Below are 11,384 nucleotides of genomic sequence, written 5' to 3'. Positions count from 1 at the left end.
TCCAACTCTATATATTGTGTTTCGGGGAGAAAAAAAGCCAGAGAGAAGAATTCATCGCGTTTTACGATACGGAGCCGCCACCAAGCCCTAAAACCTCTCGAGAGGGCTGATCTGGAGTCCGTTCGGGGCTCCAGAGAGGGGGATTCGTCGCCGTTGTCATCATCAACCATCCTCCATCACCAATTTCATGATGCTCACCGCCGTGCGTGAGTAATTCCATCGTAGGCTTGCTGGACGGTGATGGGTTGGATGAGATTCACCATGTAATCGAGTTAGTTTTGTTAGGGTTTGATCCCTAGTATCCACTATGTTCTGAGATTGATGTTGCTATGACTTTTCTATGCTTAATGCTTGTCACTAGGGCCCGAGTGCCATGATTTCAGATCTGAACCTGTTATGTTTACATCAATATATGAGAGTCCTAGATCCTATCTTGCAAGTCTATAGTCACCTATTATGTGTTATGATCCGTTAACCCCGAAGTGACAATAATCGGGATACTTACCGGTGATGACCGTAGTTTGAGGAGTTCATGTATTCACTATGTGCTAATGCTTTGTTCTGGTTCTCTATTCAAAGGAGGCCTTAATATCCCTTAGTTTCCATTAGGACCCCGCTGCCACGGGAGGGTAGGACAAAAGATGTCATGCAAGTTCTTTTCCATAAGCATGTATGACTATATTTGGAATACATGCCTACGTTACATTGACGAATTGGAGATAGTTCAGTGTCACCCTATGTTATGACTGTTACATGATGAACCGCATCCGGCATAATTATCCATCATTGATCCGATGCCTACGAGCTTTCCATATACTGGTTTACGCTTATTTACTTTCCCGTTGCTATTGTTACAATCACTACAAAACACCAAAAACATTACTTTGCTTTCATTACTCTTTTGTTACCGTTACCATCACTATCATATTACTTTGCTACTAAACACTTGGTTGCAGATACTAAGTTTCCAGGTGTGGTTGAATTGACAACTCAGCTGCTAATACTTGAGAATATTCTTTGGCTCCCTTGTGTCGAATCAATAAATTTGGGTTGAATACTCTACCCTCGAAAGCTGTTGCGATCCCCTATACTTGTGGGTTATCAGCAGGTGATGCAACTGAGCTCAAGGAGGACCTCGATGAAGATCATGTTCGTTGTGTTGTTTCGTTTCCAGTTGATCAGTAGTGGAGCCCAGTCGGGGCGATCGGGGATCTTTTGCATTAGGGGTAGTCTTCTTTTATTTTGGTTCCGTAGTCGGACCTTGTTTGTATCTGGATGATGTAATGCTATTTTCATGTATTGTGTGAAGTGGCGATTGTAAGCCAACTCTTTATCCCTTTCTTATTCAGTACATGGGATGTGTAAAGATTACCCCTCTTGCGACATGCCTACAATGCGGTTATGCCTCTAAGTCGTGCTCAGACACGTGGGTGATATAGTCGCATCGTGGGTGTTACACCTTTTGAGAGAGAGACACATGATTCGGAAATTGTTAGAATACTCTATGTGCTTCACTTATATCTTTTGAGTTATATAATTTTTGCTCTAGTGCTTCACTTATATCTTTAGAGCGCGTCGGTGGATTTGTTTTATAGAAACTATTGTTCTCTCATGCTTCACTTAGATTATTTTGAGAGTCCTACAAAACAGCATGGTAATTTGCTTTAATTACGTTAGGCATTCAAGATTAATAATAAAATTTTCTTATGAGTGTGTTGAATACTATGAGAAGTTTGATACTTGGTAATTGTTTTGAGATATGGAGATGGTGATATTAGAGTCATGCTAGTTGAGTAGTTTTGAATTTGAGAAATACTTGTGTTAAAGTTTGTGATTCCTGTAGCATGCACGTATGGTGAACCGTTATGTGATGAAGTCGGAGCATGATTTATTTATTGATGGTCTTCCTTATGAGTGGCGGTCGGGGACGAGCGATGGTCTTTTCCTACCAATCTATCCCCCTAGGAGCATGCGCGTAGTACTTTTCTTTGATAACTTGTAGATTTTTGCAATAAGTATATGAGTTCTTTATGACTAATGTTGAGTCCATGGATCATACACACTTTTCTTCCTTCCACCCTTGCTAGCCTCTCTAATACCGCACACCTTTCATTGGTATCATACACCCACCATATACCTTCCTCAAAACAGCCACCATACCTACCTATCATGGCACTTCCATAGCCATTCTGAGATATATTGCCATGCAACTTTCCACCGTTCCGTTTACTATGACACGCTCCATTATTGTCATATTGCTTTGCATGATCATGTAGTTGACATTGTATTTGTGGCAAAGCCATCGTTCATAATTCTTTTATACATGTCACTCTTGATTCATTGCATATCCCAGTGGTACACCGCCGGAGGCATTCATATAGAGTCATATTTTGTTCTAAGTATCGAGTTGTAATTGTTGAGTTGTAAGAAAATAAAAGTGTGATGATCATCATTACTAGAGCATTGTCCCAGTGAGGAAAGGATGATGGAGACTATGATTCCCCCACAAGTTGGGATGAGACTCGGATGAAAAAAAAGAAAGAAAAGAGGCCATAAAAAAGAGAAAAGTCCCAAATAAAAAAATGAGAGAAAAAGAGAGAAGGGGCAATGCTAGTATCCTTTTACCACACGTGTGCTTCAAAGTAGCAACCATGATCTTCATAATAGAGAGTCTCCTATGTTATCACTTTCATATACTAGTGGTAATTTTTCATTATAGAACTTGGCTTGTATATTCCAATGATGGGCTTCCTCAAAATGCCCTAGGTATTCGTGAGCAAGCAAGTTGGATGCACACCCACTTAGTTTCTTCTTGTTGAGCTTTCATATATTTATAGCTCTACTGCATCCGTTGCATGGCAATCCCAACTCACTCACATTGATATCTATTGATGGGCATCTCCATAGCCCGTTGATACGCCTAGTTGATGTGAGACTATCTTCTCCCTTTTTGTCTTCTCCACAACCACCATTCTATTCCACCTAGAGTGTTATGTCCATGGCTCACACTCATGTATTGCGTGAAGATTGAAAAGTTTTGAGAACATTAAAAGTATGAAACAATTTCTTGGCTTGTCATCGGGGTTGTGCATGATTTGAATACTTTGTGTGGTGAAGATGGAGCATAGCCAGACTATATGATTTTGTAAGGATAACCTTCTTTGGCCATGTTATTTTGAAGAGACATAATTTCTTAGTAAGTATGCTTGAAGTATTATTATTTCTATGTCAATATTAAACTTTTGTCTTGAATCTTTCAGATCTGAATATTTGTACCACAATTAAGATAATTACATTGAAATTATGCCAAGTAGCATTCCACATCAAAAATTCTATTTTTATCATTTACCTACTCGAGAACGAGCAGGAATTAAGCTTGGGGATGCTTGATACGTCTCCAACGTATCTATAATTTTTGATTGCTCCATGCTATATTAATTCTACTGTTTTTTGAAATTTTATGGGGCTTATTATACACTTTTATATCATTTTTGGGACTAACCTATTAACCCAGAGCCCAGTGCCAGTTTCTGTTTTTACCCTGTTTTAGGGTTTCGAAGAAAAAGGAAAATCAAACGGAGTCCAATTGACCTGAAACTTCACGGAACTCATTTTTTGGAAGGTGGGGGCGCCCCCCCTAGGGCGCGCCCCCCTGTCTCGTGGGGCCCTCATGGCTCCCCTGACGTACCTCCTGCACCCATATATACCTACATGACCTAAAACTTCCAGAACCGGACACTAGATCGGGAGTTCCGCCGCCAGAAGCCTCCGTAGCCACCAAAAGTCAATCGGGACCCTGTTCCGGCACCCTGCCGGAGGGGGGAACCCTCACTGGTGGCCATCTTCATCATCCCGGCGCTCTCCATGACGAGGAGGGAGTAGTTCTCCCTCGGGGATGGGGGTATGTACCCGTAGCTATGTGTTTGATCTCTCTCTCTCGTGTTCTTGAGATGATACGATCTTGATGTATCGCGAGCTTTGCTATTATAGTTGGATCTTATGTTTCTCCCCCCCCCTCTTATCTCTTGTAATGAATTGAGTTTCCCCTTTGAAGTAATCTTATCGGATTGAGTCTTTAAAGACTTGAGAACACTTGATATATGTCTTGCCGTGAATATCTGTGGTGACAATGGGATATCACGTGCCACTTGATGTATGTTTTGGTGACCAACTTGCGGGTTTCGTGACAATGGGAACCTATGCATAGGGGTTGGCACACGTTTTCGTCGTGATTCTCCGGTAGAACTTTGAGGCACTCTTTGAGGTCCTTTGTGTTGGTTGAATAGATGAATCTGATATTGTGTGATGCATATCGTATAATCATGCCCACGGATACTTGAGGTGACATTGGAGTATCTAGGTGACATTAGGGCTTTGGTTGATTTGTATCTTAAGGTGTTATTCTAGTACGAACTGTAGGGCTATTTGTGACACTTATAGGAATAGCCCAATGGATTGATTGGAAATAATAACTTTGAGGTGGTTTCGTACCCTACCATAATCTCTTCGTTCGTTCTCCGCTATTAGTGACTTTGGAGTGACTCTTTGTTGCATGTTGAGGGATAGTTATGTGATCCAATTATGTTAGTATTGTTGAGGGGACTTACACTAGTGAAAATATGAACCCTAGGCCTTGTTTCCACACATTGCAATACCATTTACGCTCACTTTTATCATTAGTTACCTTGCTGTTTTTATATTTTCAGATTACAAAAACTATGATGTACCATCCATATACCACTTGTATCACCATCTCTTCGCCGAACTAGTGCACCTATACAATTTACCATTATATTGGGTGTGTTGGGGACACAAGAGACTCTTTGTTGTTTGTTTGCAGGGTTGCTCGAGAGAGACCATCTTCATCCTACGCCTCCTACGGATTGATAAACCTTAGGTCATCCACTTGAGGGAAAATTGCTACTGTCCTACAAATCTCTGCACTTGGAGGCCCAACAACGTCTACAAGAAGAAGGTTGTGTAGTAGAAATCAATAGCCTCACCAATCGAACAAGAGGTTACCATACCGCATGTCTTAACATAGCCGACCACCATCATGTTGCATCTGGTATTAGATGCTTGCAACTAAACACGGTGCTAGTGGTTTGCCTCTAATGCAGGTTCGGGTTTTACGAGAAACCAAGCTAAGTGCAAAACATGACACTGAGCATGTAGTAGCTCAGCGAGGTTGAATCAGGCCACAAATGCGAGGAATAATACAGACCAAACACGGTCCAATATATTGCACCATGGATGCTCAGAGAGCACTGATGGCACCTTGAATGTCTCGGACCCATGCATGATTGGACATGCCTTCACGCATAGTGCGAGACTGTGTGGTTCGAGGAGGTTGAGGAATAAGGTCATCGGCACAAACTCACGAATGCCTTTGCCATCGATCCAAGCATCCTCCCAGAATAATGTCGATGCACCGACACCCACAGAGCTGATAGTCGCCGAATAGAAGAGCTCTCGGACCTTGATATTATGCTGGAGTTGCAGACTATGCCATGGTCACAAATTGTCGGTACGGTAAAGCCATAGCCACCGAACGCGAAAGGCATGCCCAAAATGTGATAGGCCAAGAAACACTTCAAAAGTTTGTCAAAGAAATTCTAGCTTCTTTTCAGAACTTCAACTAATTGAGAATAGGGAACAACAATCTGTTTTAGTGCCTTTCAACAAAAGTACCACAAATCATGTAATTTTGAAATATATACTTGAACATAAAATTCACTTTAAATAAATGTAGATACACGAAGACTCTAGCAGTTACCACTAGTTGGAGTAGTTTATTTATTTTTCATTAGAGGGGATATAATCGACATAAGTCAGACATACAAGTACTCTTTTTTTCATGATAATATGTGTCTCATTTATATTATAAACATCATAGTACAAGCCATGTACATAGCGACCTGATAAATCTGAAAAGACAATAAAACGCTAGCCTTTACACAAAGGAATATCAGTTAAGAAGTAAAATTATAAGAATCCTCTGAGCTTGATACCAACACCCATCATCACCTCTGAAACTACCACAATACATAGCCACCAAAGGAAAACATGACAGATCACCTCCACACCCGAGCTCGACGTGGCTCTATCGCTGATATGCAACTTTGCTGGGGCTCGCCAAAGATGAAACCATTACCGTTGAATGAATCGGACCAAGGCAACGCCCCGTATACGCCATCGAACTCCAGATCTGGCACCCCTCACATGACTAAGATATCGGAGGAGGAACATACCTGCCATCCACGCACCACAGACTCAGCACATGATCCACCATTTTCTAGATGCCGCCGATGCAGACCATAATCTGCATCCGTTTTTGGACTACCTCCCAAGCTCCGTGCTCATGCTGAAGCAGACGCCGCCGCAACGGCGGAGGCCGAGGACACAGGTCCACCACAAGGATGTCGCCGCTGCCGCACCATCCTTGCTTGAACAGATTGGATTTCAAATCCATCCCCAACTATAGGACCGACCATCTTGTCGGGGTAGGATATGAAAAATCTTTATTCCACGCTGTCATCGTCGTCGCCGAAACCAAGACGATGAACAGTCCAAAACCTAAGCTAGTAATAGTGAATCTGGCAACCCCCACACCCCTCACCACTGATGACCAAGATCGTCGGCGAAGAGGAACCACCGGAGGACGACAACGGAAGAAAACGCTTCTAGCGGCGGCGGTGAGATCACTTTCTTCCTCTGGAAGAAAGAAACGATACGTTCATGCAAGTACTCCTTCCATCCAGGTTTATAAGCCCCCTTGTATTTTGGATTAAATTTTGAGTATAAATTTGACTAGTACAATTAAATACTCCCTTCCTTCCAAAGTAGTATAAGGCATAAGGTGTATTGGTTTTTTCAAAAGTAAAACTTCTTTAAACTAACCAAATTTATAGAGAAATATATGAACATTAATATCAGTATCATTATATTCATCATGAAATATCCTTTTATATTTTTATGATATTGCAGATGTCGGTATTTTCTCATAATAAATTTGATAAAAGTTTTAAAAAATGACTTTTGAAATTTACGGTCAAAGTTTGACAAAATGAACGAGGCAGACTACTATACCGGACAGAGGCAGACTCAAATGTAGGAGTGACTTCGCACTCGCCGAGTGTGTCGCCTCTCCTCCACCACGCCGATGTCCGCCACCGCCTCCGCCCCCGCCCTCGCCGCTCCTCCGCCTCCTCCCGCTCATCCTCCATCTCACCGCCCTCACGCAGCTGGAAGCGCCACGCCACTTCCGCCGCCGCCACGGAGCACTCACGCGCGCTCCGGGACGCTCACCCCCGCAGGACGCGCACCACCTGTTCGACGAATCGCTGCGGCATGTCACTCCGGTCCAGGAGCGCCCCCCCGAAACAACCTTCTCCCTGCACTCTCCCGGCGGGCCCCAGGTGGAATCCATCCCAAGAAGAACCCCTCCTTGGCGGCGCACCTTCTTGCCGGAACTCTTCTCGGCTGCCTAGGTCGCCATGCCGCTGCTGGCACCGCCATGGCAAGTCCTCTCCATGCACTGCCAGGCTACACCTTCTAATCCGCTTGGTCATGCTAATTGATGGTATTGTGGTTCAGCGAGAGAAACCACATACAAAAGGTGCAATTTTACTTTCACGCCAATTTGCCCATGCTTTTACATCGACTCGCTACTTTTCTTTTTTCTTTTTGCAATCGTCAAGCGGCTGAGTTTGATTAGCGTGAAAAATGGGCATGTCAAGGCCCCGGCAAATAACACACAGTAGTTTTTTTAGGATAATAACAAATAGTGTACATGGTACGCTCATTTTATCCTGATTGTATTCTTTGTCGACTATTTTGCAATCACCATGCCACTTTTTTAGTTATATGTATTTCATTTTTGCGTTGGGGAGAATGTGAGTTGAACTTCAGCAACTTATAAATTGGTCCCATTGTACATTCGAAATGGTCATCCATTGGAAGTACCCAAGCAGGATGGTGAAAACTTGCTACCATATCTGTATATACAATTAAGGTTTTGTTACAAGCTGCTGGTCGTTAAGTTGTTTGTTGGGGAAGAGTAAGACGCTGAAGTGACATCTCAGTTTACTTGTACAGAATACTTGTTCAGTAAGGATTTTAACGAATAGTTAATTTCAGGTCTAAGCGAATATACACTTCTATATGTGCAGGGCCTTTTTTTATGTATCTCTTTTTGTGGGTTGAAGTGAATAAGTATGAAGATGTAGACCATTTTATTCTGGACATCCGTTTTAGCCATTGTACGCTGTTGCTCCTATATTTACTTAGCCATTCTTACCATGCCTGTTTAAATATGTTCTCTGCACGATGCAACAATACAGTCATTTAATTCATTTTCTTCCTTTCTTGGGATATAGCTTTTTGTTGATAAGTCTTGCAGCTTGTTACCCATTGATTGTGTTGACTGTTCAGCATTGTTAGTTGTTAAGGCTTACTATTTTACTGATTGTGGTTGCAGCACCCACCTATTATTGACAAGGGATCATCTAGAATATCACTAGCTAAAACCTTCATCTGATCTCACTAAGCAAGAATCTGAGGCAACTCTTCATGGCTGAAACCATGCATCTTTCGGTGGTAAAACTGGTAGTGCATTACATCTTCTGCAAGCAAGACATGTATTTTCTTGAGACCATAATAGATCCAGTGTTTGATTTTGCTATATGATGTCAGATAGTCTGATCACAAGTCGGCTCACGTCTTGTTCACGTCTCTTGATCTTCTTGGAGTCGTCGTGACCAAGTGAAGTACGTATTTAATACTCGTGCCTAGCCCTAGATATTGCTACAAGGCCAAATAGAAAGTGTTCTCTACAACTATATATACTGATCCCTGTTATAGCTAGTATAAACATATCTGGTTGCCAATGCTCTTATTCTATCATCTAAAAAAATACTCTTGTTCTGTACAGGGTAAGCTGTGGTGATGCCAGTTGAGAGGTTGTGAATGAACAAGCTTTTTCCCCTGCCTGAAAGGTTGTATGTTTACCATGAGGAGGGAATATTATGCATTTGCATCTGCTTACCTACCATCTGAAAGTAAGATCCTCGTAGTGAGGCCTTGCTCATGGTCAGCTTTTCCTCTTATTTTTAACCCTGTGGAAGAGGCATAATTTAATTCTGGTGATTTCAGAGCTGCTGCTGAAAGTGTTCTTGGTAACACCTGCCCTTCCCCATGTTTACTTACAGTTGCAAATACAATACGTGTGCCTACACCGAAGATCAGCATCAGGCCAAAAGGCTGTTAGTACCTTAGACTCGCTTTAAATCTTTGCCATATAATATAATTTGACTAGAAGGCTGAAAGACGGCTGAAGAGTGGAATTATTTTCTTCTAATACGATCACGCCAACACAAAAATGATGATATCATATTGTGTTGTGTCCCCCTAGATCATTTTGTTTGTTCAGGTTCTGTCAAGTTTATGAACACAAAAACTGCTTGCATGTGTATTTCATAAGATTATTGTTCCAAGATTAAATGTTTGGGCGCAGCATGTATGTATTCTTTTGGCTAAATATGGTGGGTGCTTTTCTTTTCGATTGTGTGGCAGGTGTTGGGGTGCCCTCTGTTGGCTATCCTGTTGGTTAGGTTTTCCCCTGTAGTTGAACCTGACTAAGTTATTTGCCATAGTTTTTTTTTGGCTGATGAGAAGGCGTATCACTATGATTTCAATTTTGAAGTTTCAATACTCCTTTTTACGTCTCATTTTCTTGCCGAATATTTTTTATTTACACTGAAAACGGTTGCTTCTTAACTATGAAGCATGATAGCCATCATTTTCCATGTGCTGCTGCTGATTACTTATTCAACTCTCCTTTTTGGTTCTAAACTTATGTCTAGGATGACTAGGCTGATGTAACCGAGTACAAGTTTCAACGCTACCGAGTTAGGCACTTGCACTTACATTACTAAAACAAGTCATGGAAATGCAACCTCTTGACACTCTTAATTTTGTGCATATACTTGGTCCTGCTTGAGTCAACCTGTCAGTAATTATGTGTGTTTTCTTTCTGATATTGAATTCATGTTCTCTTACTTATTGGCTAGCCAAATTGACTTTGGCATCTAGCTTACATGCAGCTCATTCTTTGTGCAACTAGTCACTTACTTATCAGCAAAGACTACTAGTCAAATTCTTTTGACCCGCTATACCGTCATACTACATGCATTTTTCACCTTCTTCTTTGCTCTTCATAGCTGCATCCATGCAGCTGTACTGCCTAGGATATTTCTTGCCAGCATGCAGGCACGATTAATGTTAACAACTAGTACTACTTGTAGCAATATTAGAGCTAACAAATAGTGAACTACAAATAAGCAAAAAACTTTAACAGGTACAGGGTAACCATCAAACAAATGGCGCAGCGAAGCGTGCTTACGCTTCTAGGTATATGATCATATCTCCAACCATATTATATAAATTTGAGGCAATTTTGAATAAGAACACGAAAAAATTTGTCGTTGAAATCAGAATCATATATTGGTATATCAAGCCCCTAAGTGCTACAAAGATTAACTAATCTACAGACATGCAGGCGCACATTGACCACAAAAATTCTATATATCTTTTCCCTAGAAATACCAAACATGGCTACTAGCTAGATTCTTATTTTCACCATGTGCTTAGTATCCTATAAATTTAAACGACAGTACTTTCCATGGCTGAGCTGTTGACCCAGGCACACCCCATACAAGCACTTGATACCTGCCGACCTTATTATTCTCATCTGCAGCTTTTATCTCAAGAAAGTAGTTGTTGCCAATTCCCGAAGGCTGCATGCTCACATACAACACATCGACAAGGGTCATCTCCTTCTTGTATACCAACTTGTGCATTAATACCGCAAAGCGTGCGATTTGCCAGTACAAAGTGTCACGGAAGTTATGAACTTGCACCCATCCATTAGTACCAGTAGGGGGACCAGGTGGTGACGTTGTTGCTGAAGGACTAGGTGGTGGTGGTGTCGGTGCCGGCGGCGGTGGTTGGTTAGCTTGGTACGTTGGAGGTGTGGCAGGTGGACTTAATGGTGATGATGGCGATGGTGGAGGAGGTTGCTCATTAGTCGGGGACATTGGAGGTGTTGCAGGAAGGCTGGATGGAGGTGGTGTTGGAACGGATGGAGGATTCAATGGAGGCGGTGGCGGTTGATAGTTAGGTTCGTAACTTGGAGGTGTAACAGGGGAACTATATGGAGGTGTTTGTGGGGTGGCTGGAGCTAGTGGTGGGGGGCTAGATGATGGCGGTGGTGGAGGGGATTGATCACTATGTTGGTAGGGTGGGGGTGTAGTAGGAGCTACTGGTGGGGGGCTAGATGACGATGATGGTGGAGGAGGTTGCTCATTAGTCGGGGCCATTGGAGG

The 11,384-nt window shown here is 42.3% G+C and overlaps 1 long non-coding RNA gene across 2 annotated transcripts; it reads left to right on the top strand.

Moving 5' to 3' along the window:
- The first annotated feature begins 7,109 nt into the window (after nucleotides 1-7,109).
- On the top strand, nucleotides 7,110-11,377 carry LOC125508356. Of its 2 annotated transcripts, XR_007283384.1 has the most exons (5): nucleotides 7,110-7,618; nucleotides 8,480-8,607; nucleotides 8,695-8,768; nucleotides 8,933-9,059; nucleotides 9,154-11,377. It is a non-coding gene; the product is annotated as an uncharacterized LOC125508356 (long non-coding RNA). The 2 variants fall into 2 exon arrangements; XR_007283383.1 differs by having other exon boundaries at nucleotides 8,933-11,377.
- Nucleotides 11,378-11,384: the final 7 nt, after the last annotated feature.

The sequence above is a fragment of the Triticum urartu genome, chromosome 5 (genome assembly GCF_003073215.2).
Source record: "Triticum urartu cultivar G1812 chromosome 5, Tu2.1, whole genome shotgun sequence".
Taxonomy (NCBI): Eukaryota; Viridiplantae; Streptophyta; class Magnoliopsida; order Poales; family Poaceae; genus Triticum; species Triticum urartu.
This window is presented reverse-complemented; position numbering and strand designations above follow the sequence as displayed.